At 40.9% G+C, this 18,079-nt stretch overlaps 1 protein-coding gene across 1 annotated transcript in view; it reads left to right on the forward strand.

The window, feature by feature from the left end:
* The window catches only part of LRMDA (leucine rich melanocyte differentiation associated), a 724,603-nt gene that overhangs the window by 614,856 nt on the left and 91,668 nt on the right, over positions 1-18,079 (forward strand).

Consider the following 18,079-nt stretch of genomic DNA (forward strand, 5'->3'; position numbering starts at 1 on the left):
GTTTGTGGAGAAGTGCAGGAACTTGACATGCTTTGCTTCTTATCTCACTCAACACAGAAGTGAGACTGGGAAAGTATCATTTGAATAGCCCCTGAGTTTTTACAGCACAGGAATTTCCCCTCTGCTCATGACTCCCATGTCTTATCTATTATATGGGAAAGAGGTGAACACATGTTACTATCTATGAAAGACACAGGAATGCCAAGGTTCTTGAAGCAGTTTGCTAGAGTTAGTACCTTCTTCTAGGTCTTAATTCATACGACATGTTTAGATTAGTGACTGACTTGCAGGATTTCTTCCATGCTGCAGAAGTGTAGTGGATAAAGTTTCAGGTTGAGGTGACATGAGTGAGTGCAGTTAGCAAACAAACACACACACACCACACTCTCCTCTTCTGGTGAAATATGTACCTTTTTGGTGACAGTTCCAGGCAGACTATGAAAGGATTTTCACATTCAGAATGAAAGCAAGAAGCATTTCCCTCATTCCTATGTGCTCCTAAAATTGGTGCCACCATGTAGTCACATCTGAAAGGCTGCATGGTGTCATGATGCCATATTGATCATGTGCTCTCTACTTTTCCTGGATCATAATAGCCAGCAAGAACAACACTGTGTTTGGTTGTTTTTAAATGGCACCAAGTGAAACAATGCAAAACATAATGGTTTCAGGTGTATTTCGGAAAACATTTTAGGCCTCTTGAAACCCTTTCTGAAATATTTCTCGTGGACATTCAGGACAGCCATAGAAGCTCAGGACGCTGTCACTGTTGTGTAGTCCTGCTGATGAAGAAGAGTGGGGGAAGTATCTAGACCATGAGGAAGGCATATTAAAGCAGAAAGCTGCCTCTAGCATGAGTTCATCACATGAGTTGCAAAGCTAAATAAACAGCATTGGCAAGGAAGGAAAAGGTTGGAAATCAATCTTTTGGTCAAGTCAACAGATGCATTGGAACAAAAAGAGATGCCATGCCTTCCCCAGCAATGTCCCACCTTAATCTTTTGGGTGTTTTCACTTTTGTTGGTTGAAAGTGCATTTTTGGAAGCCTCACACTGGATACAGGGCAAAACATGCTATAAGGAATGTCACTTCAGATGGCAATTTTGCTATTAGTCCACACATGTATAAGAGCCCTTCTGGATCAAGCCAAAGGCCCATTTAGTCCATCATTCTGCTTCTCACGGTGGCATACCATGCAGAGCCCCAAAGCAGGAGATGAATTCAACAGCACTCACCCACTCTGATTCCCCCATGACTGGTCTGTCCTGAAGTGAGATGAGTCTCTCCAAGTTTGGGTGATTGCCAGGAAGGACCATAGTTCATTCACTTTATGTAGTGAACCATTGCTAAAGTAAAGTAAAGAACCCCTGACACTTAAGTCCAATCATGAACAACTTTGGGGTTTCAGTGCTCATCTTGCTTTACTGGCCAAGGGAGCCGACGTTTGTCCGCAGACAGTTTTTCTGGGTCATATAGGCAGCACGACTAAGCAGCTTCTGGCAAAACCAGAGCAGTGCACGGAAACACCATTTACCTTCCCACCAGAGCAGTACCTATTTATCTACTTGCACTTTGACGTGCTTTCGAACTACTAGGTTGGCAGGAGCTGGGACCAAGCAACGGGAGCTTACCCCGTTGCGGGGATTCGAACCGCCGACCTTCTGATCGGCAAGTCCTAGGCTCAGTGATTTAGACCACAGCGTTGCTGTGGGATAAATGTTATCTTCTTGGTGTGTGTAGAGTGGGGGTGTGGCTTGTTCCTTGCCCTTTCAGATTTTTTTGCTGCTGCTCTTGGTTCATATTGTTAATTCTTGGGGAGGCTCTGAAACAGGGGTGAGCAACTCTTAGTGAATAAACATATTTTAAAACCTTTGACCAGTTGTTCCAGGACTACAACTCCCATCATCCCTGGCTGTTACCCATGCTGGCTGGGGCTGTGGGAACTGGGGTACAACAACATCTGCAGGGCTGCTAAAATAAGGTTACCAGATTTTTTTTTTCAATGAATCCAGCGACACTTTTCAACTTCAATGGATTCTGTATGGGGTCTGATTTGTAAATCCGGGGACTGTGTCCCCAGGAAACGGGGACGCCTGATAACCTTATGCTAAAAATGTATCTTGACTAATAGTGGGGTTGTTCAATAACACTCAGTTTGAGAATATTTAGGCTGAACTAGTCTTTCTTTCCAAGAACAGCCATCATATAGGGGAGTCTTAAGTAACCACAGCATGCCTCTATACATGGAATTAAACTCTGGTGAGCAATCTGTACCTTTTACTGAAACAATAGCTGCAGTTAGTACACAAAAAAATTAATCATTAAGGCTGATGGGTGTTATATGAGTGTGTAGGGAGACTGTAGCAGGTGTGCACCTCAATAAATTTCAATTGACTGTAAATGTCTGTAGCCAAACAGCTTCATCATCTGGTTTTTCAAAGCTTGTAGACAGGCAATTTTTCATGATTTTACCATTTCAGCCAAATGAACCCTTTAAAATTAAATATACCCTATGATTCCAGATGTTTGTGTATTTGTTCCAATGATGCTATAAAATAACTGCATGATCAGATTGGTGATTTTTGAAAAAGAAAAAAGAGGAGGAGAAGTTGGGACTGAAATATTTTTAAAAGCATGGAAATTCTCAGGAGTCTGTCTCTGGATTTTTGTTCTAAAGTTGACTCTCTCAGTGGACAGTGGTTCTATACTTAGGTGAAGGAGCATGGATGCACATAAATTTAATCTTTAATTGAAGATTGGGATTATTAATCCACAGGACCAGTTTACTAGCCTTTTTATTTTTTATTTCTGATTGTCATTTGTGGGCAGCTTTTATTCCTAGAATCCAGCTAACAGCAAAAGCTGATTTCCACCTGGATTCAGGTTCCATTTCCACACCCACCCAATGGCTCTGTGTGCACGTGTACATGTGTGTGAATTAAATAACAAGATAGTATAGCCAATCACACAAAAAAGTCACACCTGACTGGCATAATTCCTAGAATCTGAATATCCATCCTCAAAGTTCAAAGACAGCTGTTACAATAAATATTGCTCGTGATTTCTTGACAGCAACTTCTAATGGTGTGGTTGTTTGGTTTTTTGTTTGTGTGTGGACGTGCATGCATGCATGCGTGTGTGTGCACAGGAATTACATTTGTACCCAGGAATGAAAGAGGATAGCTCATTTTTAGAACGTAAAGCTTCTACTGCAGAAAATTCTAATTTAGGTCAAGTTCAATACCAATCTTCTCCCAGAGGGGTCTACACAACTGATTAAGGAACCTTAACTATTGTTTGGTGTGATGTTTAAATTGACAAACAGCTGGAAATTATGGTTTTAAATAAAACTACTGTTTTATGTGGTTTTGCAAACCATGATTTGCACTATGCTTTGGTGTCCCGTGTGTATGGTCAAGCCATGATTACAGCTAAGATTCTGCCTCAAGATATTCTGTAAGATTCTGTACCATAGAGATAGGAATGAATGTATCAAATGGTGTATTGAGATAAAATGAAGAGAGACTATTGTATGCTTGGAAGCGTCAATCATCTTTGCATTATAAATTGTGATTAGCACAAACCATGGTTGGGCGTGATGTCTGAACTGAGCACAATGAACTTGGCAGAGATACAGGTGTGATACAGTTCTGGAGGTGAAATAGTTAAACAGGTTACCCAATCAGAACCCAGGGGGGTGGAGTATAAAACCAACTCTGGGAGGGGCAAAGGGGGAGTTCGTTGGGAGTTGGGTGGTTGGTTGGAGTGGGAGTGAATTGGGATAGAGTCTGTGGGTAGGCTGAGTTAGTGTAGCGAAATAAGCTGAGTCAGGAACAGTTAGGAGCTAGGAAGACAAGTAAATATCTGAGAGGTGGTTTAGTGAGTGAGAGCAGGTAGCGGAAGTTATAGGTCTGGATAGGCACCCCATGATTGTAATTGAGTGACATTTATTGCATAGTACATTCTTAGGCTGGATCTAGACACATCAAAGAAGTATTTCAGTTAAATGTGTTGTAAATTTAAACAAGGAAATCCAGTAGGCAAAAACAGGACTCTACAGTGCCATCTGGAGGCACAATGTTATATCGCATCTACAACGCATATAAATCACTTTTTCTTTACCAATCTACCTGAGTCCTTAGAATGCCTATCCTTATGTAGTCAAGATGGCACCGTCCACTAACAACCCGCCCATTTAGGTGGGTTCAATATGTATGTGACCGGATATACACATCATCCTGAACCAGGAAGGGACCCAAAAACATCACAAAAAAGGGCAGGGTAGCATGGAATGGCGAAGCCCTAGGGACTGAGCATGCTCAGTGGGCATGGAATGGTGACAGGCTGTTTGGGAGTGGACTGGAATGGAGTGGGGTATTCCATGCTGCACATTTTGTTAAAGGTAGAGGTAGAGGAAATTTTTATTTAGCCTGCGTTTTAAAACAAACCTACCTAATTGATTGGTCCTAGACTTGTATATGGGTCGACATGCAGCAGAAGTGCAGACTACACACTTCTCCAAATTTTACGGTGCAGTTTCGGTAAAAAAAGAAAATGGCACCAAATGTGCACATTGTGGAAAAATGCACATTTTATAGGGGAAAGCATTTTAAAAATGAGTATTTTGAAGGAGGGATGTATATGAAATGTGTACAAATTAAATACATTTTCTGTGCATTTTTTTAATCCACAAAAAATGGGTTAGAATGAATATATGACTGAGCACATGTAAAACTGATGTGGACTAGAGAAAGGCTAATCCATTCACCTCTAGTTGCAGGTCCCACTTTAAATGTAGATTAAATACACTACATTACAATACTAGTCTGGGCAGCTTGGCAACCCTATTCCTGAGTCTGTGGCCATTTCTTCCGTAAAGGCAAAAGAGGTTATTCATTTCATGGTGTGTGTGTGTTTCTGTTTCTGTCTTTGGAGAGGGAGAGATATCTCTGATTCTCCTCTAATACCAGAAAGTGAGTGGTTGTGGAGTCTTGCTTACATGTTATGCGATATAAATTATTGTATTCATGATCTAATGATACGTTTGCTTATCAAAGTTTCCTCCAAAGCATCTTTCATCTTTTTCTTTTCCCCCATCCTGTGCATTTTGCTATGTTAGACAGCAGGATTGATTGTGGCCAGTGGCCCTGACAATTCTCCCTTGGCTTCATGCTTCCTGTGGTAGGTAGGAGTGCTCAAATTGTCTGTTCTGAAAGAAACACACACAAAAAAAAAAGCCAAGAAAGAGACCCTTATTTTCTGCTGGAGAATGATAGTTTACTTCCACAAACTGCAGAAGTAGCGGGTGGGGTGGGGGGACTTGATCCCTTCTTGTTACTCTCAAGAAATGTCATCTTATGAAGTTTGAGAGCTGCAGATAGTATTGATTTTGTGTGAAAATAAGCCTCTATTGACGTTGTAATGAAGCACACTTTTCTTGCACAACTGGTGATATTGGTATCTTTTAGAGTGTTTTTAAACTCAGGGGTGGTTTTTAAGTATCTGCCAGGTTTGAGGAATCGCTTGAGACCCTCATTCTCTGCACCCCCACCCCCAGCCCATGGCAGGAGAAACCTGAAAGAAAGGATGGAAAATAACTCATTGACTCTGCACTTTGCTGCCTGCTGAGAGCAAAATGCAATGCAGTGCAATTTTAGTACTTACGTGCCACTAGGGAAAACAGACACTTTCCGTCACATTAGTGAGCACTAGGGGGAAGAATCCGTATATTAGTTGTTTAAGCTCTCTGTTTTGAAACTCAAGAATGCTAGAGTTACTTCTCGAGTTAAAGAGATTTTGTAGTTTTTATCCACCTTGTATAATTAGCAGGATAAACCAAGAAAACTGAACAAGATCCAACTACTATGAAAACTGTTCCCTTCTGAGGTTCATGCAATGATGGGGATGAACAAGAAGAGATTTATTTCATTGCTTTGTACTTGATGCAGAAGCAGGGCACTTTGAGGTGGAAGTGAAGCTGAGACAGAAGTATGCATACATTTTGCACTCTCTCAAGGATTTTGACATTTAATGCTATCAGTGTTGAAATGTTGAAAGTCCAAAATCCAATACGATTTTTGAGCAGTAGTCTGATGAAGAGTAATCCAAATGTTTTAGTGTTAACCTTTCAAATCTTGTACATAAAGCTTAACTTGAACTTTCAAACAGAAAACTCAAAAAAATTAAAATACATATCTCAAATTTCTCAACTTGCATTTTTTTGGATGCAAATTTGGAAGTTAGGATCTAAATTATTTAGCTTTACCTGAATTAAGGATGGGACATGAGTGGCGCTGTGGTTTAAAGCACTGTGCCACTTGGACTTGCTGATTGGAAGGTTCGAGGCCCTGCGATGGGGTGAGCTCCCATTGTTCGGTCCCAGCTCCTGCCAACCTAGCAGTTCAAAAGCACACAGTGCAAGCAGATAAAGAGGTACCACTCCGACGGGAAGGTAAATGGCGTTTTTGAGTGCTGCCCTGGCTTTGCCAGAAGTGGCTTAGTCATGCTGGCCACATGACCTGGAAAAACTGTTTGCAGACAAATGTTGGCTCCCTCGGCCAGTAAAACGAGATGAGCGGCGTAACCCCAGAGTCGTTCGTGACTGGACTTAACTGTCAGGGGTCCCTTTACCTTTAAATAGAAATATTTATAAGTGCTAGAGGATTGGATGGAGTAACAATAGGAATTTGCATTAAGAGTTTTAAAAAAGAAGAGAGAGAAATATGGCACCCATCTGATCATCAGGTTCAGTCAAGGGCAATTTAGTGCAGTCTAATGACTGACGTAAGAAATAGGATCTGCCGAGGATAAGAAATATAATGTGGGAAACTTCAATGAAGCCATTCTCTCCAAAACCTGCATAATGTTCAGTTCCAGAGCCAAGAATTTCATTTATTAAAAAAATTAAAAAATCTGGATTTTTGTTTAGTGTCCACTTCACAATGCCTTTTGTTTTTAAACCACAGTATTAATGAAAGAAACGCCATTTTCTCTGATACATTTATTACATAAAAGAAACAGGTGAATAAATGTACTGTTAACCCAGCCCAAAGGTACAGAAAAGCTTCCATCTGTTTTGTTTAAGGAGCGGCGAGATTATGGAAGGGGACACACCTTTGTTTGTTTGTTTAAAACATTTACACCCCACTTAGGATATCTGCAGTTGTGCGTGGTACATCAAAAAGTCCCATGCTCCTTCAGTTCCATGATGGAACTTGCTCAGCCTTAAAAGAAAACTTAAGTCATTCTAAACATTTAGAGCACAGCATTTAGAATGCACATACATCTTTATGTACAAGTGTTGTTCCACACCCTTGTCCTAAATGTTCATTTCCAGATGGAATGCAAGTGAGTCCATGACAGCTGTTAAGCTCACTAGTAAGAGACGAAGTCCTTTGTAGCTATTTCAAGGTTCCCCTTTTCTAGAGGCTTCATGCAACAACATTTCCTTGGTAGTTTGTGTGTGTCCTTGTAACCCTGGAGCCAGGCAAATAGTTGTGGAGCAACCCCTTAAACAGCTTGGTAGTAGCCTATAATCCCACCCCAATGAAAATTGTGAATCCACACAGCAAATGTGAATGTGAATGAAACAGTTCTGAATTGTTCTTCGAGTTTTAGGCTAAGTATGTGAAAAAGGGAAACAAATAGCTTGTTTTACAGTTCCAGATGAAAAATGAGAGAGGGAAATGATTTTATTTCAAAGAAAAGTACTTCTTGTACTACTGCACATATTTAACCTGTAGAATTCATAGCTGTGATATTATACAAATCCACAGAGAATTGTTCCACCAGGAGCTAATGTATCCAATATCTACCCCAAAATCCTGTAATACAAAAACAAGTAACAATAACTTAACAATTCATGAGTCTGTCATAGGCTTATTTCATACATTATCCTAGCAGTGTAATTCCTACTTGGGATTGACAGCAGTCCACTGGTTGGTTGTATGAAGCAGCACTTTTATTTAAAAAAAATGCCAAAAATAACCCTGTGAGCAGCAGCCTCTATTCCGCCCCCCGCCCTTTGTTCAGCTCAGTCAGTTCTTGGGCCCTAGTTCACACTGTATGGAGGCATGTTTGTGCCAATTTCCAAGTTACCCCATTTTGTAACAAGTTGCGGGACGGTTTGTGAACAGCATTAAAATCTCAGTTTTTAAAGAGTACTCTTACAAAGAAAGTTAATCTGCAATTAGTTCAGAGTTGGAAAAGGTTCAGAAAAGACAACCAAAATGATCATGGAATTGGATCAACTCCCCTGTGAAGAAAGGTTGTTTAGAGAAAAGGTGAGGAAGGATAGAGGGTGCATGATAATGTTGTATAAAATTGTGCATGATGCAGACTTTGTCAGACTGTAACTTGGGGTCATCCAATGAAACTGAATGTTGGAAGATTCAGGACAGGACGTACTGTGGAGTTTGCTTCCAGAAGACGTAGTGATGGCCACAAGCTTGGAGGCTTTAAATGAGGATTGGACAAATTCACAGAGGACAAGGCTTTCAATGGCTATTAGCTTTGCCTCTACTTTTGGAGCAGTCTGCCTCTGAATACCAGTTGTTATGCATCACAAGTGGGGAGAGCACTTTTGTACTCAAGAGCTGTTTGTGGGCTTCCTGCGGGCTTGTTTGGCCAATTGGATAACAGAATGCTGGACTAGGTGAGCCTTTGGCCCAATCCAACTGGGCTCTAATGTTCCGTGTGCACCTCTGGTGTCTGAAAATCCAGGTGTTCAAGCTTAGTGCCTTATTTGAGGGTCCCACTTCTTCGTTGTACATCCATGCAGCTCATCACACTAAATTGGACATTAGAGCTAGTTGCTCTCCAAGTTGCTATCCCCACCAAATGACAAGATGCATTTAAAAAGAAACAACAACACCTACAGCTAGTTGCTGTTTGCACAGTGGACCAGGAATGGGAAATGTTGTGGACCCATCCCCAAGGCTGCCACCATGAGGCCATCCCCATAGGAGTGATTGCATAAATCAATCGTAATGCAGGAACAGGGGCGATTGTGTGAATTTGCTATCCGGAAATAAATAGCATTGAAATATACTCAGAGTCGAGAGTGGATTTCATGCTCTTTATTCAGCTCATAGTGGTGAGGAGGAATGAAAGTCCCCTCAAAGTATCTGCTTTATATACATTATTTACACAATGGGCTGCACATGATTGGCTAATTCCGCAATTCTCCTGTAGGCCAATCAGGTTGTGGATTCACTTCCATCTGGAGCCGGATTGGGTGGCTCCTGCAGACCAATCATACTGCTGCATTGTTCTAGGACCATTCAGACTGCTGCATTCTGAATCCTATTGTTCTAGGACCAACCAGACTGCTGCATTTTGGATCCTATTCAACTCAGTACATAACAAGGATATTTGTGGGAACAAAGTGGAGATAGGTGTTGAGGAATCACAGAGAGGTAAAAGGGAGGGGATTTAGTGAATGGCAGCAGGAGCTGGATGAGGCTCTTGGAAGTGTAGGATGTTGTTATACTGATGGTTTGGGAAAGGTTATCTATAGAGGATCAGTGAAATAAAATATTCATTCATTCATTCACAAAGGTATGTTTTGCTTCCCATCCCTCAATCTCAAAGTGGCTTACAACATATGCATAAAAAGATAGGAAGTATCATGAAACATCATCACAACAATACTGCACATACTTTAAAACTCAAGCAAAACTGACTTAGAACTCGGCTTCTCCCATCCTAAGGCTTTAGCTAGGCTAATGAAACTCCCTTGTTGAGGAGTAAATAATAGATATTGTAAGACTCTTTTCTCCAGCTTTGCAACATTGGCTTTCTATCAGACTCATTCCAAAATACAGTGACCGTATGAGAGATAATGTGGAATCAGTGCAAGTGTGGAATCAGTGCAAGTTTCACTCTTCCTTTCCCTCCATTTTTGCTGAAGCTCAGATTGTCCATATTAAACTTTTGCAGAGTTCTTTAAAAAAACAATTAAGCTTTGCACGATTGTTTATGATGTTCTGTCATTTCTTTTTTTCAATCTTGTTATAGCTCCGAAGTGCTGCAACATAATGGCTGTTTATCAGAATATTCATAGATATTTCCTGTGACAGGAGATATAGGCATGTGTGTCAAACTGTTTCCATGGAGGAGAAAAAGATGCATGTGCTTAGATTTTGCTCAAAATTATGACATTCAGTTGTAAACTTGACAGAACTAGTTCAGCACATAATCCATAATAAAATATGAATTGTGGCATTTAAACATGCCAGTTTGTAGGCAAAGATGCTTTTTAAAAGATATTACAAAGTAGTTAAAAGACCCGTGAAACTTCACAGGTGGGTGAGCTGTATCTCCTTCCCCATCCCTTTGCACGAAGGGGCAATGTTCTGTGGAAAAGTGTACAGATATATCGCGTTGTTGTTGTTTTCAGTTTTGCGGGAAGGGTGCCTCCAAACAAGTTGCCTTTTAGAATGATAGCAGGAAGCAGTGACCTCGCTCTGATTTGGCATTGTGATATCAGTGTTAAGTTGTGAGTGATCATATCAGACAACACAGCGATTCTTCAAACAGCTCTTGTTTATTCACAGGCCAGGCCAGAACTGAACTGAAGGGTTCAGCCAGCCTGCTTATGTAGAGCTCCACTACAACGCAACAGTAACCACTTTCTGTAACTATCCAATCACTCTGCGTCACTTTCAATCCCTTGTTTGCATATGTGGACCTGAGTGAAAACTATCTACAGTACCCCCCCTGCTGGCCCAGGGTGAGAACCTCAGTACATAACAATCACCACATAGCCACTTCTGATAGCTTAATCTTAATCTTGGCTCTTCATGCATTGTATAGTTAAACTATGGAATTCCACAGGAAGTAGTGATGACCATCAACTTGGACAGGTTTAAAATGGGATTAGACAAATTCATGGAGAGTAAGGCTATCAGTGGCCATGTACTACCTCAATTATTGCAGCGTTGTGCCACTGAATACCAGCTGCTGGGGGCAATCTGCAGGAGAAAGCTATTTTGCTCATGTCCTGCTTGTGGGCTTCCCATAGGCACCTGGGTGGTCGGTATGAGAACAGAATACTAAACTGGGTAGGCCTTTGGTCTGATCCAGCAGGGTGCGAAAGTATGTTCTTTATGTAATGACAGCCCACTACTTACTTTAGGGCTGCCATACGTCTGGATTTTCCCAGACATTACCGGACTCTCAAATGTGAACTTGACATCCGGGGGGAATTTCTGAAAGGTGGCACTTTGTCCTGGATCTTAGGCAAGTCAATCGAAAAATCGTGGTGTTTTGGCGTTTTTGTACAAAAAGCTCAACAACTTTTGGGGTGTCCTGGTTTTTACTTTTTGAAATATGACAACCCTAACTTACTTAGAAGAAAGTGAATAATGCACAGGAAACTATTAGGGTGGTGTATAAACCTGTTTATTGCCTCAGCTTATGCCAACAAATAAGAGTCAAGATGGCTCATGAGTTTGCATAGCCCCATCTTGATTTCTGTTTTTTTAGTCAATCAGGAGTTTGACAAAATAGATTGAGGCTATTTTGCAGTTTGCATTTACTCTAGAGCTGAATTAGGACTTTAGTGAGCCCCATTTTGTGCTAGGGGGTAGGAAATCCAGTATGGTCTCTTCATTTCATTCTAAGCATTTGGATATGTGGCACTGCATTTTTGACTAATTAGGTATTAAGGATGATTTTGAAATTAAATAAGAAAGCACTGTGGAGTTTGCAGAGCAGAGAAACTGCAGCTAGGAATGTACCTATAATTTAGGGTAAAGAGCAATAATGAGAGCCCATAAAAATAAATAGCCATGATGTTAAATAGACTGCATATCATTTGCACCTCAAGACTTTGCTTGGATTTTGTGCCAGTTAAGAAATGTGGTAATAAGCATATGCAGGTTTTGCCAAGAGAATTTCTTAAACATAAAAATTCATTTGTTTTGAAGGGGTTTAGGGTTCCAGAAAATATTCACAAAGGGAATAAGGGGCAGGCATCATTAAAGAGTCTGCTTCCAGTTTGAGGCAATTCTCCACACACTGATCAGTTGTGGGATGGAGATACTTTAGAGCTGAGGTAGCTGTGGTCATCTTGTAATCTCTGCTGAGTGTAATATACAAGCAGATTTTTTTTAATCGCATGTAGGCAAAACAATGTAACTGCTGCTTTTCTGAGTACTTTTTTGCCACATGGGTAAGAGCCATTTGTTCCATGTCTCCACATGTGTGCTTCTCATTCCCAGAGGCTGTGGCTTAAAGCATCTACTGCATCCCATGATGCACATGGGCTCCTGCTGTGCAGCCCCTGATGATCCTGTACCTTTATGCTCCCATGCATCACTACTGCAAGGAGAAAGAGAAGAGCTGGCAGGCAGGTGCACATGCTACCCAAACGACAGAGTGTGATGGATTGAGCAGCCCTTGGAACAACATGTTCTTTGTTGGGCTGCACATGCATCTATTGCCTCTGTTCTTTATGCTCCTGGCTCTTCTGTTTCTCCAAAACAAATCCATTGGACATTAGTGGTATATTTGATCCATATATTAATAGTCGTAACACAGAGGAAGGTGACCTCCAAGTCACATGCAGGTTTTAGAGGAGGATTCTTTTCGCACAACTAGGTAAGCACTTCTGAATGCCCAGCAAACATTTTTAATGAAAGAATTTTGGCCTTTGAAGGATTTAAGAAAACATATATTGTTTGAGTTTTTTTGTTTTTTTTGTATGGAATTCATTTACTGAACTGGATATTAGAGCCATGTCAGGGCTGTGGGGAATTATTCATGAGTCTAGATACACCTAAGCTACGTACACATTCCTGTTTACTCTGTATCCAGTGCACTTTACCACTGGTTTGGGAAGTAGAATACACACGTTAGCTACAGTGCATATCTATCCTATTGTTTCTTATGAAATACTGTGTTTTGATGTGTTTTTCCCCAAGCCAACTTAGATCTGAACTGAGAAAAAGCACAACGTGGCTACATTTTAAGCTGATGTTCACAGCCCTGTTCTCCAGCCCCAGGGTCCATGAGATCAGTTGCTGAAACTTGAGCTATGGATGGAAGTAGCAGGCAGATGATACTTCTTGGTTGACTAGGCAAGGACTGAAATAAAAGGTCTTCATTTTCATCTTGCCTACCAGTCACAGTTGTACACCCCTCTTACGGTCTTCTGTGTTATTTGTGGCCTTCTAAAGTCCCAAGACACCCTGAAGAGAGCAGGACCCCTGAATTCACTTCTTAAATCTTAACCTTAGGTTCTGGGGATTCCCAGTTTAAAATATTGAAGTTTCTCACACAGGCAAGGAAAGCATAAGTTTTGTTTTGTTTGTAATTTACTGCTCCAAGCCCAAGAGAGTGGACAAGTCATGATACATTTTGTTTATCTAAAGCTGTTCAAATATCCTCAAATTGCATTTAGAATGCTACAAATTCTAATAATGTGTTTTAAGTTTGGTGAAAAGAGGAATAGCCAACAACATTCCCCTTCTCAAACAAAAGGGAAATTTATCCCCCTCCACTGAGGCATAAAAGTAGTCTACTCATAGTCATTTATCTGCAAAGTCAGTGCTCGTGGTGGTAATTCATCAAACATTTTTTGTGGAGTGAATCTGGCGGCGTTCCTTGGCATTGGTCTTTGAAATTCTAAGCGTTCTTACATCCTTAGGGAATACTGTGACTTTCACTTCTTATTGCACATCTGGAAGGAATGTTGTTCCTGCTTTGTTTTATGGTAGAGGGATTCCCTCCTCCCCAAGACAGTTATTTCACCTCTTTGAACCATCCATTAAAGTTGAACTATGGGTTCTTTGTGCCTACAATCAGTGTACAGGATAGAGTTCTATACTTACCTCTGTGCAAATTCACTGTTGGGGACAGCTGGGGAAGCAGCACTGTGGAGTGTGGGTTCCAACACTCGGCCCCTGATAATGGCTTGAGCTAGTAAAACTGGAGTGTAGCAATTAGAAGATAGTGCTCTGTTGAGCAGAAGGCCAGGCTTCTATTCTTCACCCCAGGACTGGCCAATCTGGAGGCTACATGTTGCTGAAAAGCTTTCAGAGGGACAGATTTTGTCTTCCAAAGGCTTGTCTCCATCTTTCATGTTATGTTCCATCTCTGTTCACTTCTTCCTATTGCTGACAGAGTGGAGTTTTCCTTCCCTGAAGTACCTGTGTGACATCATGGCTTGGCTCATAAGAGAAGTGTATCATCCATTATTCTGATTGTTAAAGATTCTAGAACCTCTAATAAAAGGCTTCATTGGGCGATCTGTGAGGGACCGTGCGTATACTGCAGAGCCAGGCACAGACGAGAGAAGGATGTTCAACAACGTCCCTTTTGCATGTACCCAAAGAAGGCTTGGGGAGAGAGAGTAAGAGTATGTGTTCCTAACTACCAATTATGATGCACTGCACTTATAATGCAAGGCAGGATGTGACACAGCGGCTACAGGGAAAGACACTCCATTCTGCCAGCAGCTAGTCCAGGGCTAGATGTGGCGCAGAACTGAGCAGAGCTGAAGCATGACACGAAAGATGGAAGCAAGATTTAGAAGACTCACGCATGTACCATTCTGGAATATATTTCAGCCAGCAAAGTAGGATCCAACGATTGGTTTTTGTTGTGGTAAAGTCATCATGAGGTATCATGACGGTAACAGTTAGAATTTAATGGTAAGTTTTGGACCTGGATCAGGGAGAGCTAGATTCAAACCCAATTAAGCCATGCAGCTAACTGTCTGATCTTGGTGAGATCTTGGTGATGATGTGAGAGACATCATCTACCTCAAAGGGTTGATGGGAAAGCACATGTACGGTAGGTCATCCTGGAGGGAAAACAATGGGATTTTGTAGAAAAAATGGAAGTTAGTGCTTAGAAGATTCTGAGGGTTTTTATTAAATAAAAAAAGAAAAAAAATATGACTAATAAATTTTCATTGGCAATGGTAGCTTAGCAATTTAAATTTATACAATTGGATATGAAATTGACTCCAAACGTGCATTCAGACACACAACAATTTGGCAGTGTGATTCTGCATCATTTATGAGTAACTGAAAGACTTTCCCATAACATCCCAACAGTATGTAACTTACGCAAACTGGCCACTACCACCATATGACTAAATAATTTAAGATGTGCTTACATCCAGCAGGATTTAAAATTAAGTATGTCGTTTGATGAATAGGGGTGCATTTTTCAAAGCCCTTTGTATGCCGAAATAGGAACCTATAAGAAGAATAAGAGTTAATGCTCTTTGGAAGTTTTATGTAACTAAAATCCAGCAAAAATTGAATTTGGAGCAAGATCTCAAAGACAAATGGTGTAGGGCAAAATGCCAAGAACAGATGCATTAATAATCCCCATAAAGCAATGGTAGCCAACTAATTTGAGATATTAAAGGAAATCATGAGTTTAAACTTTCCTATATTTCGAAGATGCAAGGTTCCATCGATAAGTGCAGGAAATATTAAACTACACCATTAATGCACAAGGAGAACAATAAAATATCCAGAGATCTTATTTCAGTTCTTTATTTTTACTTTCGAAATGGAATCCATTATCTTACGTGAATGATTGTAAAGACTTACTGTACCTTTTAGGGATTCTTTTATGCTGTTTTTATAAATTGCCAATTGTAATCAAGTAGTATGGACTTGGGTGCATGACATCTTTATTGGACCAATTTATACAGATGAAAATGTGTGCAGACTTTCAAGTTTCACAGAAACTTTGTTAAGCAAAATGGAAAAGTACCTGTCTTTTATAATATATGGGAGGAGACACAAACCTTTCAAATCTACAATCTATTTTAAAATAATACTATTCAACAAGAATATATTATAGATGTGAAACACATACCCCCACCAGCTCAATTATTAATTGTCCGTGTTTCTGAACTTGCTTGATGAGTTCTTAGAGAAAACTTCCATTGTCCCTAGCATCCCAGAATTCCTTTGATTCCTAGTGTTGGTGCATGCATGCTGCTGCTGCCTTGCTTGTACTTCAGCTGGTGCAAATGCTGCTGACAGGGTTTGAGCTAGAGCCCATTCAGTCTGCACTGGCTTCCAGTTTGTTTGTTTGTTTGTTTCCTGAGCTTATTTCAAAGCTCTTAATGCGGGACTTGACCTCTTTCCGCAGGGCCTGCAAGACAGAGCTGTTCCACCAGGCCTTTGGCCAGGGCACAGCCTGACTCCCTCCTTTGGCAATCTTCACAGAACTCTAGCCCAATGGTTGCCATTAATTTGATTTGAATTAATTTTATAATGAAATGATTTTAGAATGTTTTATTTATTTATTTATTTGTAGAATGTTTTATTTTTTTATTGTTGTTAGCCACCCTGAGCCCAGCTTTGGCTGGAGAGGGCAGGATATAAATAAAAAATTATTATTATTATTATTATTATTATTATTGGTTGGGATCAGAATATTTAATGGACTACCTTTCCCCACATTGAATTTGCCCATTCACAGAGGAGTCCCAGGACAAGGCTTTTACATTTGTGGCTTGTGGTGATCCCTGCCTCAAGAGACCCAGTGGATCTTCTCCTTACTGGCATTGCAGCACACAATAAAGGCCATTTTGTTTCTCTGTGGCCCTTTCAGGCAGGAAGGCAGGGTATAAACATTTAAATAAAGAAGTGCTTGAACTTTTAGCACCCATGGATGCTGCTGTTTTGCAACTGCTTGCCTAGCTTAAGAACCAGTGAGGAAGCACACACATCTGTCTATTTCAACCAGCAATTAGTGAGGGTTTCATTTAAGGCTGAGGTTGGGGTGAGAGTGGAGGAATTCCATGCATGGAGCTGCCAAGCAGCTGATGTTTAAGTGCCATACCTAAAGCAGACCATACATGCACAGAAGCTTGTTTAGCATTCCAAACTGTAGATATATGGCCCTCAATTCAGATGTCAGTCAAGTATTGCAAGGTGGCAAAATTTACAATCTGAACCAGGTAATTGTGAACTTTGGAGTCCTTACTAAGATGTACATTTTAGTAGTGTGTCAGGCACTGCCAGCATGATATATATAATAGTGCAATCTAATACTGATGTGAATGCTCCTTGTATAGAACATTAGGGATGAGATTTAGGAGTGGTTGAAATTCACTGTTGTCCTCGTACTCCCACCCCAGAGCCACTTTGTCTTCCAGAGCCCATTAGGAGGGCCGAATTTAGGTTTGATGAGGCCCTAAGCTACAGAAGGTAATGGGGCCCTTTATATGTCCAGCTGTCCTTTGCCAACAACAAATTGTCGCTGTTTTTGTGTTGCATATATGCTATATGGTAATTTATGAACCTAATAGGTATCTAAAGCCATTTGCACATAACAAAATATGTATTTTATAAAAGTAATTGCTGAACTTATCTTATATTTTGGATATGTACATCCAGGTTTTTTCCCTTGAATTTTTTTTTGTGGGGCCCCAAGAGAGTGGGGCCCTAAGCTATAGCTTGTTTAGCTTATACGTAAATCCAGCACTGCCCACTAGCATAATGTTGCATGATGATGTAATCTTTGGGAGAGGGGGGAGGGATGTCCTGTTACTCCAGAAGCCCCTTTCAGAGCAGCACTACATCATTGTGTAGCATTTGTGTCAGAGGGCTTTTGGAGGAAATGGTGGTCACCTGGAAGAACTCCAGGGGGCAGTTTGAGAGCAACAATGAATGTTGTGTCCATCCTAAAATGTGTCCATCCCACCAATGATTTTGCTACCTACAAATAGGGTGGCAGAATGGCAATACCACTGTGGCTTGCCTCTAACAATCTGTCCAAGCCCTTTGCATATGCACTTTGGCTTGCACAGCTACCACCTCCTCCACAGTTGCTTACATAGTGACTGTTTCCACCCATATGGTTTACAGTGGTACCTCAGGTTAAGAACTTAATTCATTCCGGAGGTCCATTCTTAACCTGAAACTGTTTTTAACCTGAAGCACCACTTTAGCGAATGGGGCCTCCCTCTACCAACGCGTTGCAGGAGCACAATTTCTGTTCTCATCCTGAAGCAAAGTTCTTAACCCGAGGTACTATTTCTGGATTAGCAGAGTCTGTAACCTGAAGCGTCTGTAACCTGAAGCATCTGTAACCTGAAGCG

The sequence above is a fragment of the Podarcis liolepis genome (genome assembly GCF_965112155.1).
Source record: "Podarcis liolepis genome assembly, chromosome: 5".
Classification (NCBI taxonomy): Eukaryota; Metazoa; Chordata; class Lepidosauria; order Squamata; family Lacertidae; genus Podarcis; species Podarcis liolepis.